The following is a 19,055-nucleotide window of genomic DNA, read 5'->3' as shown; positions in this document are numbered from 1 at the left end:
TAAGCCAGGGTCTGTATGGAGCAGGAACAAAATAGAAGGAGCTGTAGCTGGGCCAGGAAACCACACGAAAAAGAATAACAAGCAAGGAGGAACAGGAAATGCAGGTATAAATAGACAGAGGGCGGGAGCTAGCTGAGTCTGGCCAGGCTGCGATAGGCTCTCCCACTCCTAAGCCTGCCAGCCTGAGTGGTGGAAGCTGGAGTCAGTCTCAGGGATGTAGATTCAGGTGCTGACTGATTAATTAAGGGAGTTAACCCCGAAGCTGTGCCTGGCAGATCCTTTACAGTAGGGCAGCACGGTGGCTCAGTGGTTAGCACTATTGCCTTCCAGAGCTGGAGTCCATATGTGGGCACTATCTACAGGGGCTTCCATGTAGGTCACTATCTACAGAGGCTCTATGCGGGTCACTATCTACAGGGGGCTATGGGGGCACTGTCTACAGGGGGCACTGTGTGTGTGTGTGTGTGTGTGTGTGTGTGTGTGTGTGTGTGTGTGTGTGTGTGTGATAGTGTATGGTACTATTATAATCTATATTTAGAGGTGTTGAGAACTTTAACTTAGTTTATAGGTGCAGAAATATTTTAAAAGTGAGAAGCTGAAGATATCTGAGCAGAAAACTGCAGAAATGGGTCATGGCCGGTAGAAATCCATCATAGAGGTCTGGAACGGAGGGAGAAGAAAAGAACTAGAATCTGAGACGTCACCGGTGAGTTACTTAATGTAAATGCTTATTCTGCCTCTAATCAGCACTGTAGTCACTGTATGATCTGCAGCGAGATGATGGTGGTATGATTAGGATATGATTTTTTTTTGTGAAACAGCATCTCCCAGCATATCCTCACCATTGTTCGGGCCATGCCGGGAGCTGTAGTTTTACGCAGTACAAACCTATACGGCAGGGATTGCACTAAATTGAGCTGTATTTGTTCTTGTGCTGTATATATGTACTGAGCTTGGTTCTGTTGCTGTATTTATGTACTGATCTTGGTTCTGATGCTGTATGTAAGTACTGAGCTTGGTTCCGGTGCTGTATATATACACGTATGAGATTGGTTTTGGTGCTGTATATATGTAATGAGTTTTGTTCTGGGGATGTATATATGTACTGAGGTTGGTTCTGGTGCTGTATTTATGTACTGAGGTTTGTTCTGGTGCTGTGTATATGTATGGGCTTGGTTCTAGTGCTGTATATATATATATATATATATATATATATATATATATATATATATATATGTGTGTACTGATCTTGTTTGTGGTACTGTATATATGTCAGAGCTTGGTTCCAGTGCTGTATTTATGTACTGAGCTTGGTTGTGGCACTCTATATATGTCAGAGCTTGGTTCTGGATCTGTAATTATATAGGATATATTTATAATAACAAAATTGCAGGGCAGATGGAATTGTTCTCAATTCATTGTATATTTCATGGGAACTTGTCTGGTAGTTTTAGCCCCTTGAGCCGCCACCATGCGGTGATACATGACCTGTCAGTATTTCCAAACATTCCCTTGTATATTTTTTTCAGATGCAGCAAAATCCTTAAAATCCACTTTTAAAACAACGCACACTATATGCTAATTACTCATTAGAGGGTCATTGGGCGGTGCCAATATCCTGAAGATTCACATAGTCCTGCCTCCAAACCCACCTTTCCATGTTTGAGTGACATCTCCCTGGCTGATACAACTTTCTCTGATGCGCCATTGCCTCGTGGCACTATACACAAGGAAGGGGGCTGTGTGGCACTATACAAAAAGGGGGGCTGTGTGGCACTATACACAAAGGGGGGCTGTGTGGCACTATACACAAGGGGAAACTGTGTGGCACTATACACAAGGAAGTGGGCTGTGTGGCAGTATACACAAATGGGGCTGTGTGGCACTATACACAAGAGGGAGCTGTGTGGCACTATACACAAGGAGGAGCTGTGTGGCACTATACACAAGGGGGAGCTGTGTGGCACTATACACAAGGGGGAGCTGTGTGGCACTATACACATGGGGGAACTGTATGGCACTATTTACAAAGGGCTTAGTGTGGCGCAATCTACAGGGGTCTGTGTGTGTCACGATCTAACATATTCATCTAGAGGTGTAGTGAGAAGTTTTAAAGCAAAAAACATGAGGTTTTTGGAATAGCACTTGTAAGTGCCTTGAAATGTATTACTCTGTTACTTCTATTTTTATAATAATTAGAAATATGACACATATATGGGGCGGGGGACAATAGAGCAGCAACACCTATTGCTTATAAAGGTGGCATGATGTCCTTGACATTGCATTTCCTCTACAGATGACTGTGTTGTGCTAACAAACCTGCCGACTGACGGATGTAGCAATATCAACAGCAACCCGGTCCTATATATAGTAAGTTAAAGAGGAAAAAAAAAAGCTGTAAGATTAAAAGGCAGTATATCTGACAAAATAGAGGAAAATGTTTATAACCATGTTGAAAACTTATGCATGTTCACAGAAAGAACAGCAACAGTGCTATGTACTTACATTTTTATTTTCAAAAGTACTGGTCACATGTCTCTTTAGCCCAATCAATCCTTATGGAAGAGACAGATGTGCCAAGTGTTAACTTTACTAAAATAGTCATACAACCTGAAATGGTTTTAACAAACAAAAACCAAAATAAAACAATAAGACAGTCCACACTGTATTGATCAGGAACAGTTTGTGTATTAGATATTCTCCAAATAAAATGCACAATGCCAATATCCCCAAACAGAAATACAAATGAATTTAACAACATTATATGGCAGGACAACATCAGGCAACACAAACAAAAATATAAAACATTTGGTATATTAACCCCTTAGTGACTAAGCCTGTTTTGGCCTTAACCCCTTAACGCTCAGCGACGTACTGACCGCCCCGTTCGCGCTCAGTGACGGAATAGTACGTCGTGGGAGTAAGGCCATTTCAGCCGTCTTCCCGACACATACAGGAGCTGTGACAGCTGCTGTCTTGTACAGCGGTTGCCGCAGCTCCTATAGCGGAGACCGATCTCTGTGTCCCCGCTGATTAACCCCTTAAAAGCCGCGTTCAATAGCGATTGCGGCTATTTAGGGGTTAAGCTACCATCGCCGGCCTGCTACACGATAGCGGCCGGCAATGGTGACTATGGCATCCGGACACCTAACAATGGCGTCTGGCTATGCCATCGACGGAAGCCTAGTGGGTCCTGACAAAGTCAGAACCCACTATGCTTGCTGTCACTGAGTAGCTCTAATACACTGCACTATGCATGTAGCGCAGTGTATTAAAATTTGCGATCAGGGCCTCCTGCCCTCAAGTCCCCTAGTGGGACAAAGTATTAAAGTAAAAAAAAGAAAATGTGTAAAAATAAGAAAATGAAAGTAAAAATCCCCCTTTTTCCCTTATCAGTCCTTTATTATTAATAAAAATATATAAACAAACAAATAAACTATACATAATTAGTATCGTCGTGTCCGTAACGGTCTGAACTACAAAATTATTTTGTTAATTATCCCGCGCGGTAAACGCCGTAAAAGAAAATAATAAACCGTACAAGAATCACAATTGTTTGGTCACTTCACCTCCCAAAAAATGGAATAAAAAGAGATCAAAAAGTTGCATGTACCTAAAAATGGTACTGATCGAAACTACAGTTTGTTACGCAAAAAATAAGTCCTTGCACGGCTTTCTTGATCGAAAAATAAAATAGTTATGGCTCTTAGAATAAGGTAACACAAAAAGTGAATGATTTTTTACAAAAAGTATTTTATTGTGCAAACGCCATAAGACTTAAAAAAAACTATAAACATATGGTAATCGTATCGCCCCGCAGAATAAAGTGAATATGTCTTTTATAGCGCACGGTGAGTGCTGTAAAAAAAATGGAATAAAAAACATTAGTACAATTGCTGTTTTTTAGTCACCACGCCACCTAAATATAGAATAAAAACTGATCAAAAAGCCGCATGCACCCCATGAAAACTACAATGAATTCCTCAAGAGGTCTAGTTTCCAAAAGAGGGTCACTTTTGGGGGGTTTCCACTGTTTTGGCAGCACAAGACCTCTTCAAACCGGACATGGTGCCTAATAAAAAGGAGACCTCAAAATCCACTAGGTGCTCCTTTGCTTCGGAGGCTGGTGCTTCAGTCCATTACCGCACTAGGGCCACATGTGGGATATTTCTCAAAACTGCAGAATCTGGGCAATAAATATTGAGTTGCGTTTCTCTGTTAAAACCTTTTGTGTTATAAAAATAAATGGTATAAAAAGGATTTTCTGACAAAAAAAATAAAATATGTAAATTTCACCTCTACTTTGCTCTAAATTCCTGTGAAACACCTAAAGGGTTCATAAACGTTCTAAATGCTGTTGTGAATACTTTGAGGGGTCTAGTTTCTAAAATGGGGTGTTTCATAAGGGTTTCTAATATATAGGCCCCTCAAAGCAACTTCAGAAATGAACTGGTGTAGCGTCCATGGCCGCGGGCCGTCGGGTTTACTCACCTCCCGACGCCCGCAGCCATGGATCTGTGGTCCCCATCTCCTTCCTAGGAGACGCCAGCGCTCACCTCCGCTCCGTTCGGCTGTGTCGCGTAGGGTGCGCGCGCACACTCGTGCCCGGCCTTAAAGGGCCAGCGCAAATAGGAGGAAGTCATCATCATCAACTGCCACGATTTCCTGGTCTATAAGAAGGCCCCTAGCCTTCTAATCCTTGCCTTAGCGTTGTTTGTTTTCCCAGTCTGTCTTGCAAATGGTCCCTTAGTGTTTCCCGTTCCTGCTGTGACCCGTGCCTTGTTCCCCGTTCCTGTTTCCCGTGCTGTTCCTTAGTATCAAGTCGTGCCACGTCCTGTGTCATCTGCCACGTCCGGCGGAATCCGCCACATCCTGTGTCATCTGCCACATCCGGAGAAATCCGCCACGTCCTGTGTCATCTGCCATGTCCGGAGGAATCCGCCACGTTCTGTGTCATCTGCCACGTCCGGTGGAATCCGCCACGTCTGGCGCAACTTGCGGCTCCTGTGTCACCCGCCACGTTTGGCGCTATCTGATGCACCCATCTCCATCTGTGCCAGAGCTGTGGCCACTGTGGACTATCCAGGTACCCTTGTGCGGGACATTGTATTTCTGGGGTGTCCTGTTGTTTGGCCAGCTGCCTCCCCACTACGGCGGTACGGCCTAGTGGGTCCAATACCCGTTTCGTGACAACTGGAACTTAAAAAAATAAATAAATTAGGCAATACTTTGCTTCTTACATTATATTGATAATGAGCCATGCCCACCCTGAGATGACCCCAGTTTTGACCGTTTGTATAAACAGAGACCCCTATTAGACCGTTTCAGTGCCCGGTTTTCCCAAGCATACACCCCCGAGAATTGTATTTCTATTGATGAGTCCTTGGTACATTTTAAAGGGAGGCTTCAATTCCGCCAGTACCTTCCGAGTAAGAGGGCAAGGTATGGCGTGAAGATGTATAAGCTGTGCGAGAGTGCATCAGGGTATACTTACAAATTTAGGATATACGAAGGGTAGGACACCAGTATTCAGACCCCCAGATTCCCCCCCCTCTTACTGGGAGTTAATGCAACAATTGTGTGGGATTTGGTGCACCCACTACTGGACCAGGGTTACCCCCTCTACTTGGATAATTTTTATACCAGAGTCCCACTCTTCAACTGCCTCGCTTCCAGAAGTACTGCTGCATGCGGCACTGCTAGAAGAAATCTGAGAGGCCTCCCTAAGACCCTGCTTGGGCAAACAAGAAGGGGTGAGAGCAGGGTACATTCTAGCAGCAACATATTCTGTGTCAAGTACAAGAAACGAGAGATGTCCTTGTATTGACAACAATACATGCCCACACCTGTACCCATGTACCTGTACGAGGTACCAGTACAGAGACCCCTAAACCGGACTGCATCCTGGACTACAATAGGTACATGGGAGGGGTGGACTTGTCAGATCAAGTCCTGAAGCCCTACAGCGCCATGCGGTGTGGTATAAGAAGCTGGCCGTGCACATCATACCGATGGTATTGTACAATGCGTACGTGCTACGTCAATGTACAGGCCAGAGGGGAACTTTCCTGGAATTTCAAGAGGTGGTTATCAATTAATTTTTAGGGACCAGGAAGGGGGGGCACCCAGTACTTCTGGAAGCAAGGCCACACGCATCGTACCAGGGCAACACTATCCAGGAGAAGTTCCCCAAACTGGCAAGAAGGGAAAAAGTCAAAAGAGGTGCAAGGTCTGCTATAAGAGGGGGATAAGGGAGGACACAATATATCAAAGTGACACGTGTCCTGAAAAACTAAGGCTCTGTATGAAAGAGTATTTTTCAATGTATCATACATCCCTTGATTTTTAATCTACCCCAGTTTTACTTACCCTGAAGCACTCCGCACAGCTTATCCCCCTCATCTTTCCCTTCTGAGCCCTGCTGTGTGCTCAGGCAGCTGATAACAGCCACATGTAGGATATTGCCATACCCATGAGAACCTACATTACAGTTTATGGGGTGTATGTCTCCGGTCAAAATGCTCACTACACCTCTAGATGAATGCCTTAAGGGTGTAGTTTTTAAAATGGGGTCACTTCTTGCGGGTTTCAACTATACTGATACCTCAGGGGCTTCTGCATACATGACTTCGCACCAGAAAATCCCCAGTAGGCCAAATGGTGGTCCTTTCCTTCTGAGCCCTCCCATGGGCCCAAACGGAAGTTTATCACCACTAATGGGGTATTGCCGCACTCAGGACAAATTGGGCAACAAAATAGGGTATTTTATTTCTTGTGAAAATAGGAAATTTTCTGCCAAAACTACATATTATTGTATAAAATGTATTTTGTTTTAATTCCCAGCCCAATTCAAATAAGTTCTGTGAAAAAACTATGGGGTCAAAATGGTCACAAAACCCATAAATGAATTCCTTGAGGGGTGTAGTTTCCAAAATGGGGTCACTTCTGGTGGGTTTCCATTGCTTTGATACCTCTGGGGCTCTGCAAATGTGACATGGCACCCGAAAACCAATCCAGCAAATTCTGGACTCCAAAGAACAAATAGCGCTCCTTTCCTTCTGAGCCCTCCCATGGGCCCAAACGGAAGTTTATCACCACTAATGGGGTATTGCCGCACTCAGGACAAATTGGGCAACAAAATAGGGTATTTTATTTCTTGTGAAAATAGGAAATTTTCTGCCAAAATTACATATTATTGTATAAAATGTATTTTGTTTTAATTCCCAGCCCAATTCAAATAAGTTCTGTGAAAAAACTATGGGGTCAAAATGGTCACAAAACCCATAAATGAATTCCTTGAGGGGTGTAGTTTCCAAAATGGGGTCACTTCTGGTGGGTTTCCATTGCTTTGATACCTCTGGGGCTCTGCAAATGTGACATGGCACCCGAAAACCAATCCAGCAAATTCTGGACTCCAAAGAACAAATAGCGCTCCTTTCCTTCTGAGCCCTCCCATGGGCCCAAACGGCAGTTTATCACCACAAATGGGGTATTTCGGCGCTCAGAACAAATTGGGCAACAAAATGGAGCATTTTATTTCTTGTGAAAATAAGAAATTTTGAGCTAAAACTACATATTATTGGATAAAAATATAATTGTTTTAATTCCCAGCCCAATTCAAATAAGTTCTATGAAGAAATTATGGGGTCTAAATGGTCACATTACCCATAAATGAATTCCCTGAGGGGTGTAGTTTCCAAAATGGGGCCACTTCTGGTTGGTTTCCATTGTTTTGATACCTCTGGGGCTCTGCAAATGCGACATAGCACCCAAAAACCAATCCAGCAAAATCTGCACTCCAAAGAACACACAGCGCTCCTTCACTTTTGAGGCCTCCCATGGGCCCAAACGGCAGTTTATCGCCTCAAATGGGGTATTGCTGAACTCAGGAGAAATTGGGCAACAAAATGGGGTACTTTTTCCTGTGAAAATAAGAAATTTTGATGAAAAATTACATTTTATTGGAAAAAATTTCATTTTTTTTAAATTTCACAGCCTAATTCAAATACGTGCCGTATAAAAACTGTGGGGTCAAAATGGTAACAACAACTATAAATTAATTCCTTGAGGGGTGTAGTTTCCGAAATGGGGTCACTTTTGGGGGATTCCTACTGTTTTGGCACCTCAACACCTCTTCAAACCTGTTATAATGCCTAAAATATATTCTAATAAAAAAAGAGGACTCAAAATGCACTAGGTGCTTCTTTGTTTCTGGGGCTTGTGTTTTAGTCCACGAGCACACTAGAGACACATATGCGACATTTCTAAAAACTTCAGAATCTGGACAATACATATTTAGTAGTGTTTCTCTGGTAAAACCTTCTGTGTTACAGAAAAAAAATGAATACAATTGAATTTGCAAATTTCACCTCCACATTGCTTTAATTCCTGTGAAACGCCTAAAGGGTTAAATAAACTTTCTAAATGCTGTTTTGAATACTTTCAGGGGTCTAGATTTCAAAATGAGGTGTTTTATGGGGGTTTCTAATACGTGGCCCCTCAAAGCCACTTCAGAACTGAACAGGTACCTTAAAAAAAAGGCTTTTTACATTTTCTTAAAAATATGAGAAATTGCTGTTTATGTTCTAAGCCTTGTAACGTCCAAGAAAAATAAAAGAATGTTCAAAAAATGATGCCAATCTAAAGTAGACATATGGGAAATGTGAACTAGTAACTATTTTGGGTGGTATAACCATCTGTTTTACAAGCAGATGCATTTAAATTCTTAAAAATTCTATTTTTTATAAATTTTCTCAAAATTTTGCAATTTTTCACCAATAAACACTGAATATATCATCCAAATTTCACCACTAACATAAAGCCAAATGTGTCACGAGAAAACAATCTCAGAATCGCTTGGATAGGTTTAAGCATTCCCAAGTTATTACCACATAAAGTGAAATATGTCAGAATTGAAAAATGGGATCTGAGCCTTAAGGCCCAAACTAGGCTGCGTCTCTAAGGGGTTAAGGACCAGACCATTTTTTTCAAATCTGACATGTATCACTTGAGGTGGTAATAACTTTGAAATGCTTTAATTTTTTCAAGCGATTCAGAGATTGTTTTCTCGTGACACATTGGACTTTAAGTTAGTGGTAAAATTTGGTCGACAGATTCAGTGTTTATTTATGAAAAACACCAAAATTTTGAGAAAAATTGCAAAAATGTGCATCTATTTTAAATTTAAATGTATCTGCTTGTAAGACAGATAGTAATACCACACAAAATAGTTAGTAGTTTACATTTCCCATATGTCTACTTTATGTTTGCATTGTTTTTTTAACGTCCTTTTATTTTTCTAGGACATTACAAGACTTTAGCAGCAATTTCTCACATTTCCAAGATAATTTCAAAAACCTTATTTTGGGGACCGGTTCCGTTCTGAACTGGTTTTGAGGGCTTTATATACCATTTTAAAAACTGAACCCCTCAAAGTATTCAAAACAGCATTTAGAAAGTTTCTTAACCTTGTAGGCGTTTCACAAGAATTAAAGCAAATTAAAGAGACTCTGTCACCACATTATAAGTGTCCTATCTCCAACATAAGGAGATGGGCGCTGTAATGTAGGTGACAGTAATGCTTTTTATTTAAAAAACCGATCTTTTTTCACAACGTTAGGAGCGATTTTAGTTTATGCTAATGAGCTTTCTTAATGCCCAAGTGGGCGTACTTTTACTTTCGACCAAGTGGGCGTTGTACAGAGGAGTGCATGACGCTGACCAATCGGCATCATGCACTCCTTTCCATTAATTTACACTGCACTAGCGATATAGTTATATCGCTATGTGCAGCCTCATACACAAGCCCTAACATTACTACAGTGTCCTGATAATGAATACACATGACCATCCAGCCTGGACGTCATGTGTACTCAGAATCCTGACACTTCTGAATCTTTTCTGTGAGATTTACAGCAACGGATACGAAATCTCGTTTACCTCGTAATCTCGCGAGATTTCGTATCCGTTGCTGGAATCTCACAGAAAAGATTCAGAAGTGTCAGGATTCTGAGTACACATGACGTCCAGGCTGGATGGTCATGTGTATTCATTATCAGGACACTGTAGTAATGTTAGGGTTTGTGTATGTAGCTGCACATAGTGATATAACTATATCGCTAGTGCAGTGTAAATGAATGGAGAGGAGTGCATGATGCCGATTGGTCAGCGTCATGCACTCCTCTGTACAATGCCCACTTGGTCGAAAGTAAAAGTACGCCCACTTGGTCATTAAGAAAGCTCATTAGCATAAATTAAATCGCTCCTAACGTTGTGAAAAAAGATCGGTTTTTTAAATAAAAAGCATTACTGTCACCTACATTATAGCGCCCATCTCCTTATGTAGGAGATAGGACACTTATAATGTGGTGACAGAGCCTCTTTAAAGGTGAAATCTACAAATGTAATTTTTTTGGCAGAAAATCAGTTTTGATCCATTTTTTTCTGTAACACAGAAGGTTTTACCATAGAAACGCAACTGAAAATTTATTGCCCAGATTCTGCAGTTTTTAGAAATATCCCACATGTGGCCCTAGCGTGCTACTGGACAGAAACACAGGCCTCAGAAGTAAAGGAGCACCTAGAGGATTTTGGGGCCTTATTTTAATTAGAATATATTTTAAGCACCATGTCAGGTTTGAAGATGTTTTGTGGGGCCAAAACAAAGAAACCACCCCAAAAGAGACACCATTTTGCAAACTACTTGAATTTATCAAGGGGTATAGTGGGCATTTTGATCCCGCAGGTATTTTGCTGAATTTAGGCTCTGAACATGAAAATCTATGTTTTTTCTAATAAAATGTCGTTTTAGCTCAGATTTTCCTATTTTCACATTTTCACAATAGATTAAGGAGAAAAAGAACCCCAACATTTGTAAAGCAAACTCTTCTGAGTACGGTAATATCTTATATGTGGTAATAAACTGCTGTTTGGACCTACGGCAGGGCTCAGAAGGGAAGGAGCGCCATTTGGCTTTTGGATCTCAAATTTTGCCTGATTGTTTTTCAGGTGCCATGATTCATTTGCAAAGCCCATGAGAGGCCAAAACAATGGAACCCCCCCCAAAGTGACCCCATTTGGGAAACTACACCCCTCAAGGAATCTATCTAGGGGTATTATGAGCATTTAGACCCCACAGGTCTTTTGCAGAATTTATTGAATTTATTAGGCCATTAAAATGAAAATCTACATTTTGTTCCACTAAATTGTAGAATGTCTTCATTTTCACAAGGGATACTGGAGAAAAAGCACCCCAATATTTGTAAAGCAATTTCTCCCAATTACGGCAATACCCCACATGTGGTCATAAACTGCTGTTTGGACACACGGCAGGGCTCAGAATGGCAGGAGCGCTATTTGGCATGCAGATTTTGCTGTATTGGTTTTTGGCCACCATGTCGGTAGTCCAGACTGTAGCAACAGCTAGGCTCAGATGGGACCTTGGCAGCAGATACCAGGCGCGGTGTAACACAGCAGGCGTGGCGGCAAGCAGCACACGACTCTAACTCTACAAGGACACGAAACCAGGTATAGCACGGGATACAGGATACATTTATCAGTGCCCAGGAACACTGGAAACAGGAAAACACTAAGGGACCATTTGCAAGACTAACACGGGTAAACACAACAACGTTCAGGCAATGAGTGAAAGGACAGAGCCTTTTTTATAATCCAAGGGAATTATGGGTTAATTACAGATTACTGACATGTGCGTGTACTGGCCCTTTAAGGCTGGGCTCGAGCGTGCACGCACACCCAATGGGAGCCAGCACAGTGATGCAGAAGTGAGTGCCGGCGTCTCTCCGGAGGGAGATGCCGCCCAGCACTCACTCGTATATGGCCGCGGCAGTTGGTATGTAAGTTAGAAAAAATGATCTGCGGCTGTGGACGTTACAGTATCCCACCTCTTAAGCCCCCTCTTCTTGGGGCCAGAGCGAGAGAGAAACTTCTTAATGAGGGTAGGAGCATTGAGATTCTCTTCTGGCTCCCTGGACCTCTCTTCTTGACCAAATCCCTTCCAATCCACCAAATAAAAGACTTTTCCTCTTATCCTCTTGAAGGCCAAGATCTCCTTGACCTCGAATACCTCTGATGAATCGCTGGGGGCAACTGCAGAACTAGGAGTCTTGGTGTAGCGGTTCAGGACCACAGGATTCAGGAGGGAAACATGAAAGGAGTTGGGGATTCTGAGTGTGGGGGGCAGCCGAAGCTTGTAGGAGACAGGGTTGATCTGTTGTAGGATCTCAAACGGTACAAGGAACCTGGGAGCAAACTTGTATGACGGTACCTTCAGCCGGATATTCCTAGAGGACAGCCAGACCTTGGTACCTGGAAGAAACAGAGGCGGCTCTCTTCTCCTTGTGTCTGCCTTTCGCTTCATGCGGTCGACCGCCAGAGGAATAGAGGATCGGGTTTGCTGCCAGATCCGCAGGAACTCCCTGAATGCAGAGTCCGCTTCGGGCACCTGGGATGTAGTTGACACTGGTAATGGAATTCGTGGATGGTGGCCGTAAACAATGAAGAATGGTGTGGCAGCAGTGGACTTACTTGTGTGGTTGTTATAAGAGAACTCGGCCCAAGGAAGAAGCTGCACCCAGTCATCATGCTGCCTGGAGATGAAGTGTCGTAGATAGTTCTCCATGATTTGGTTGATCCTCTCGACTTGACCATTGGACTGGGGATGGTAGGCTGAGGAAAAGTCCATCTTTACATCAAGGAGTTTACAGAGGGCTCTCCAGAACTTTGAGGTAAACTGAACCCCGCGATCAGACACGATATGTAGGGGTAAGCCATGCAGGCAAAAGATGTGTTGGATGAAGAGGTTGGCCAGTCAAGAAGAAGGTAGGCCGGTCAGCGAAACAAAATGAGCCATTTTCGACTATCTGTCCACCACCCCCCAGACCATACTGCATCCAGCAGAGGGAGGCAGGTCCGTGACAAAGTCTATTGCTATATGCTGCCAGGGAACATTGGGCACAGGCAGCAGTTGGAGCAGACCAGCAGGCTTGGAGTGAGCAGCCTTGTTAGCAGCGCACACCGTGCAGGACGAGACAAAGTCCCCGATGTCTTTGGGCAGTACGGGCCACCAGAAATGATGGGCAATCAGATTGGGTCTTACGGGCACCCGTCAAACTGGCGCTCGGCCTCGCCATTTTGGAGCTGTGTCCCCAGCGAAGAATTCTCCCTCTGTCTGCCAGGTGCACAAAAGTCCTCCCCGGAGGGATGTCTCTAACTTGCAGAGGATTGACAGAAATGATGCAGGATGGATCAATGATATTTTGCGGAGACTCCATGGTGTCCTCTGACTCGAACGACCTGGACAGGGCATCGGCCCCCCACATTTTTTTTATTTTTTATAACATATTTTTATTACATTTTTCCAAAAAAAAACACAAATCATACAGTAGTGCATTGCCATAATAATAAACATTACACAAAAAATGTATAAATGAACATGAGATAGTAAATACTTCCTAGCAAAATAGGTTTAACCTTGGATGGTATTCCCCAGAGGCTATCAACCCTCCTTCCTCTCCTCTGTCCTTCCCATCCTTTAACCCCACATGTCGGGTAGTCCTGTAACCATAGTTACATAAACTCGCGTAACTGCCTAACTAACACATCAAAACAATACATAAAACAAATAAGAAATGAGAGCATACATAACATTTGGAGCTTCGTGAAGCAGTTCACCCACTCAGGCAGTTAGTCCGCAAGAAGAAAGAAATCCAAGAAGAGACATACGCTTTACTCCCGTGGTATTTTCAGTGCCCCTAAAGTGCCCTTGAGATCCTCAATCAAGTACCATGGCGTTCCCGTGAATGGGCCTATAATGTCCCTTCGTTCTGTACTGGTGAAATATTTTGTGAGGAAAAGCTTCCATTTCTCAAAGAATTTTTTACTCTGCGTGTCTTTATTCTGTAATATACCAATGCGATCTAGATAAAACAGTTTCCTCAACCCCTGGACCACCATATTCTGAGTCGGTACTTCAGCTACCAGCCAGTTTTGGAGTATGCATCTCTTTGCCACTATCAGTGTGGCATGGGCCATGGGGGATAAATGTGTCGTTTCTGTCTCTTCTAATTCTCCATCATGTTGTATATGGAATAAGACCTCCATTGGCCCTACATTCCCGTGGAACCTGCCCACCTGCTGAAGTAAGGATGTTATCTCCCCCCAGAATGGTTGAATATGTGCACACGCCCAAAGGCCATGATACATGTCCGTCTTTGAGATATTACATCTAGGGCATGACGTTTTCCTATCTGGTTGTGAGGCGGAGGGGGCCAGAGTAAATGCATATATTGCTTGGTGTATAATCTTCAATTGAGTTTCCCTCCAGTTTTCGTTGTGTACGTGCGCCCTGAAATCCACTAGCCCTTTTTCAATATGCCTTTCAATGCCTGGTAAATTAAACAGTTTTTCCCATCTCCCAAAGGCCTGCCCCGGGGACATCTTCAGTAGTAATGGTCTGAGTGTACTATATAATTGGGAAATGGAGTGTCTGGGATTGTCCGTGAACCATGAGTCAAACAGGTTGGGGGGGACCTCATCCGCTACATCCGCAAGTTTAGTTTTACAGTGATTAACTATTTGCATGTACTGTAAGTGCTGATGCCGTGCAAAAACGTATTTATTCTGGAGCTCTTGCAAGGTTAGCCACCTCTTATCCTGTGCGTGAAACATATCCCCCAGTGTCGCTACCCCTTTCTCCCTCCATTCTGACATTAGTTTGTTAGATCTTCCTGCTGCAAACTCTGGGTGCTGCCATAAGGGCATATGTTTTGAAATGCGATAAGAGAGGTTATAATGTTTGCGTAGTACCTTCCAGGCAATGATGGTATCTTGTAACAGAGATGATTTCTTGACGATCTTTGGGAGACAAGTGAACGTTGTGTGTACCAGAGCCATGAGATCCCAAGGTTTTGCTAGCTGTCTCTCCAATCTAGTGTTGGAGTGGAACTCTGTGTTGTGTTTCCAGTCTAGCAGATGTCTACTCAGACAGGCCAGGTTATAACCCCGGATGTTAGGGAAATTGACCCCTCCTTCCGCCTTCCGCATCATGAGTTTCGTGAGCGCTATTCTTGGTTTCTTTCCCCCCCATATGAATTTGGTAAATGATGAGTTGAGTATATTGATATCTGAGTGCTTGACCAGAAGTGGAATAGTCTGGAGCGGGTAGAGTAATTTCGCAAATCCTGACATTTTGACCAAACAGCTCCTTCCCATGAGTGATAGAGGTAAACTGTGCCATCTCAGAAGATCTGCTTGGATATCCTGTATAAGGGGAGGATAATTTAGATCATATAGGGAGTTGGGTGCTCGACCCACCTTAATACCCAGATAAGTAATGTTTGGCTTTGCCATCTCAACATCCAGGGTGGCTAGGGACCGCCTATATGCTGGGTCCTGCGTTCCCAAATCTAATAACTGGCATTTTAACGTGTTAACTTTGTACCCTGAATAGCTCCTAAAGTCGTTCAATGCCTGGAAGATACGTGGAACATCTTTAAGGGGGTTTGCGAGAAATAACAAGATGTCATCTGCAAACAACGTTTCCTTGACCTCCATCTCCCCCACCCTTATGCCCGTATATAGATTGGATGACGCCAGATAACGTGCCAGCGGCTCCAAAGCCAGATTGAACAATAGTGGCGATAGCGGACACCCCTGTCTTGTACCTTTGCACAGACGGAATGGTTTAGATAGAAAGCCCGGTGTGGAGATTCTAGCCTTAGGGTCTTTGTAAATGTGGTGTAATAATATCCTGAATGCCCCCGTTATTTCCATCCTATCCAGGACTGCATCCAACCATTTCCATCGGACATTGTCAAAAGCTTTCTCCCCGTCTAGTAAAAGTAGAGCCGAATGTTCCTCCGGAAGTGGGTTATGCTGTACTCTATCTAGCACTGCCAGAACCGTCCTAATGTTAGTGACCGCCGACCTACCTTTTATAAAACCTACTTGTTCTGGGGCTATGAGGAACGGCATTATATTCTCTAACCTATCAGCTATGATTTTGGAAAGGAGTTTAGCGTCCACGTTTATGAGCGATATGGGCCTGTATGACCCTGGTAGTAGGGGATCCTTTCCAGGTTTTAGCAATAATTTCACATAAGATGTGTCTGCTGATGGTGGTAGTCCCTCCTCTCCCAGCGCATTGTTAAACAAGGAGACCAGAGTCTCCGTAATCTGTTCCCGCATTACTTTAAAAAATTCGCCGGTCAGCCCATCTGGGCCAGGTGCCTTACTATTTTTAAGGTTTCTTATTGCCTCATCTACCTCCTCCCTTGTGACCCTGGCATTTAAAAGTTGCAGCTGTTCCGCGGATATGACCGGTAAAGTGACCTTGTCTAACAGTGTGTCTGTCAGCGGAAGGGAAGATGTATCAGAGTACAGCTCCTCATAGAATTTGGCCAGGATGGTGTTAATACTAGTTGGATCGCATGTTTCTCGCCCATTATGATCCCTCAGTTTCGCTATGTGTTGCACTGAACGTTTTCCTCGAGCCATATTGGCCAAAAGTTTACCCGCCTTATTTCCAAATTTATGTAAAGTAGCTTCAAAGTCTCGAGTATGCATTGTTTCTTTCTGAGCTGCCCATTCGTCAAAAGAATGTTTTGCCTGAATCCAGGCCTGTCTAGCATCTAATGTAGGGTGTGCCAAATATGCTGTATAGGTTGCCCTCAGTGTAGCACTAGAGGCATTACATTTTTGCGTTATTTCCCATTTTTTGCTGACGGTATATGCCATTATCCTCCCCCTCAGCACTGCCTTGGCCGTATCCCAGAACAGTGAGGGGTCATCTCTGTGTCCTGAATTCGTCGCTGTGTATTCTAACCACCACCCTCTTAGCTGTCTCACAAAGGTGTCATCAGTTGCTAAATGAGCCGGGAATCTCCATATGAAGTCTGATCCTCTGGGATATATTTCCTGGAAATCTACCCATACCGGGGCGTGATCTGAGATCACTAGGTCCCCTATCTCGGCGACCCCCAGCCTCGGTTGTAATGTTGGGGATATTAAAAGGTAGTCTATCCTAGACCAGGACTGTTGAGCGTGGGAGTAATGCGTAAATTCCCGGGCATCCGGGTTACCCCTTCTCCAGGGATCGATTAAGTGTGTTCTTTCCATCAGGGGTCCTAACACTCGGTCCTGTTTTCTGGGGGCCCTTGTAAGAATGGATTCTGTGCTTTGTGAATTGTGTGAGCGTCTATCCTCCTTGTGATCAGAAACTGAATTAAAATCACCTCCCACTATTTTGTGCTGGACATTATCTGACAGAAGGGCCCTCTCCAAACCATTGAAAAACGGAATATTATCACTGTTAGGTCCATACACGTTATAAATGCTTAATACCCCGCATGGTGTGCTTAGAGTAATATGGAGCAGTCGCCCTTCCTTATCTGCATCAGTGTGAATTACCTCATGTACCAGGTTTCTATTTATTAAAATAAGTACCCCCGCTTTACGGCCACAAGCTGAAGAGCCGTATACTTGGCCCACCCACAATTTTTCCATGCGGTGGAAGTCGCTCTCCTCCAAATGTGTCTCCTGAAGAAGAGCGATGTCTGTATGGAGTTTTTTTAAGTGACGGAGTACCATCATTCTCTTGTTAGGGGACCTGAGCCCCTTTACATTCCACGAGGTCAGCTGCATAAAGTGGGCGTTCCGAAAAGGTTCACTATTGACTGGTCATATATATCTATTTCTATGTAATAGTGCTTTGCTGCCTTGGTAGCCGCCCGGCGGCGTCTGCTCCAGATTGCTCCCAACATTACAATAACAACATTTACATTTGGTGCCAGAGAATTGGCACAACCTTTAACAACAAAATGCCCATCCAGGAATGTCACCAGCATTTCCTGTGAGACAAACTTTAAATTGGCATACATAACTTCACTTTTTTCTGGTCTGTGACCCCTCCCCCCCTCCCCTTCCCGCCATCTTTTCGTGACATACTGGATCTTCATATTTTAAATTTGAAAATATTAAAATAAGTTGGACTTCCTATACATCACGGGTACAAGTGCTTATGCCTATTATAGCAGGAATTTTGTCGGAATAACATCCCACCAGTACCAATTGCCACATGAATATATAAGGCACAATCAAATGCGCTCATGGAACCCCTATGAGATACTTATCAGTCCGGGATGGTTGCAGGCCGGTTTTCTGAGCGTTGTCGGTGTGGCGTCTTCGACGATTCTGCCCGTTGCTGCTTGGGTGAGGAAGTGGAATTGCGGGCGATATCTGACCATGTACAGTCCCTCGGTGGAGAAACTGGTGCACGGGGTCCTTCCCCTCCTGTACCTTGACTCGCCGTCTCCTCTCCCGATTTTCTAGGGCCCCGAAGTCCAGGGATCTTGTCTACATATAATGCCGCCTCCTCAGGATTGTGGAATACCTTGGTGGCACCATCCGTCTGCATGATCCTCAAGGTGGCCGGATACTGTAGCTGGAATTTGATTTTGCGTTTGTAAAGGGAGGTGCAGACCCCTCCAAATGCTCTCCGACGCCTTGTGACTTCTGCCGAATAATCTGCAAATAGGATGATTTTTGCACCCCTTATATGCAAAGGGGAATTACGGTTCCGGAAAGTGCGCAGAAGTTCCTCTTTATCATTATAATCCAAGTAACGCATGATCACCTGGCGCGGTCTGCTTTGCGGCTCTCCTTTGGCGTTGGCGCTCGGACCCGGGGGGCCCATTCGGTATGCCCTTTCCACTCTACAAGATCTGGTCAGGCCTAGCGCTTCTGGTAGCTCCGTCTCGCAAATGCCCTGGAGAAGCTGCGGTCTAATATGTTCAGGCAGTCCCACTATCCTTAGATTATTCCTTCTGGAACGATTCTCAAGATCTTCTAAGCGGTCCCTGAGTTTTGTGTTATCTCGCATTAGGTCTCTAATGCAGGTATGTGCCCCTGCGGATTCATCTTCCATGAGGCCAACCCGCTGTTCCAATTCATCTAGTCGATTGCCATGAGATGTCACCTCATTTTGGAGTTTTTGGAGCGTTGTTGTAACTGTGGCTATTACGGAGTCTCTGATGTCG

This window comes from Rhinoderma darwinii, chromosome 1 (assembly GCF_050947455.1).
Source record: "Rhinoderma darwinii isolate aRhiDar2 chromosome 1, aRhiDar2.hap1, whole genome shotgun sequence".
Lineage (NCBI taxonomy): Eukaryota > Metazoa > Chordata > Amphibia > Anura > Rhinodermatidae > Rhinoderma > Rhinoderma darwinii.
This window is presented reverse-complemented; position numbering follows the sequence as displayed.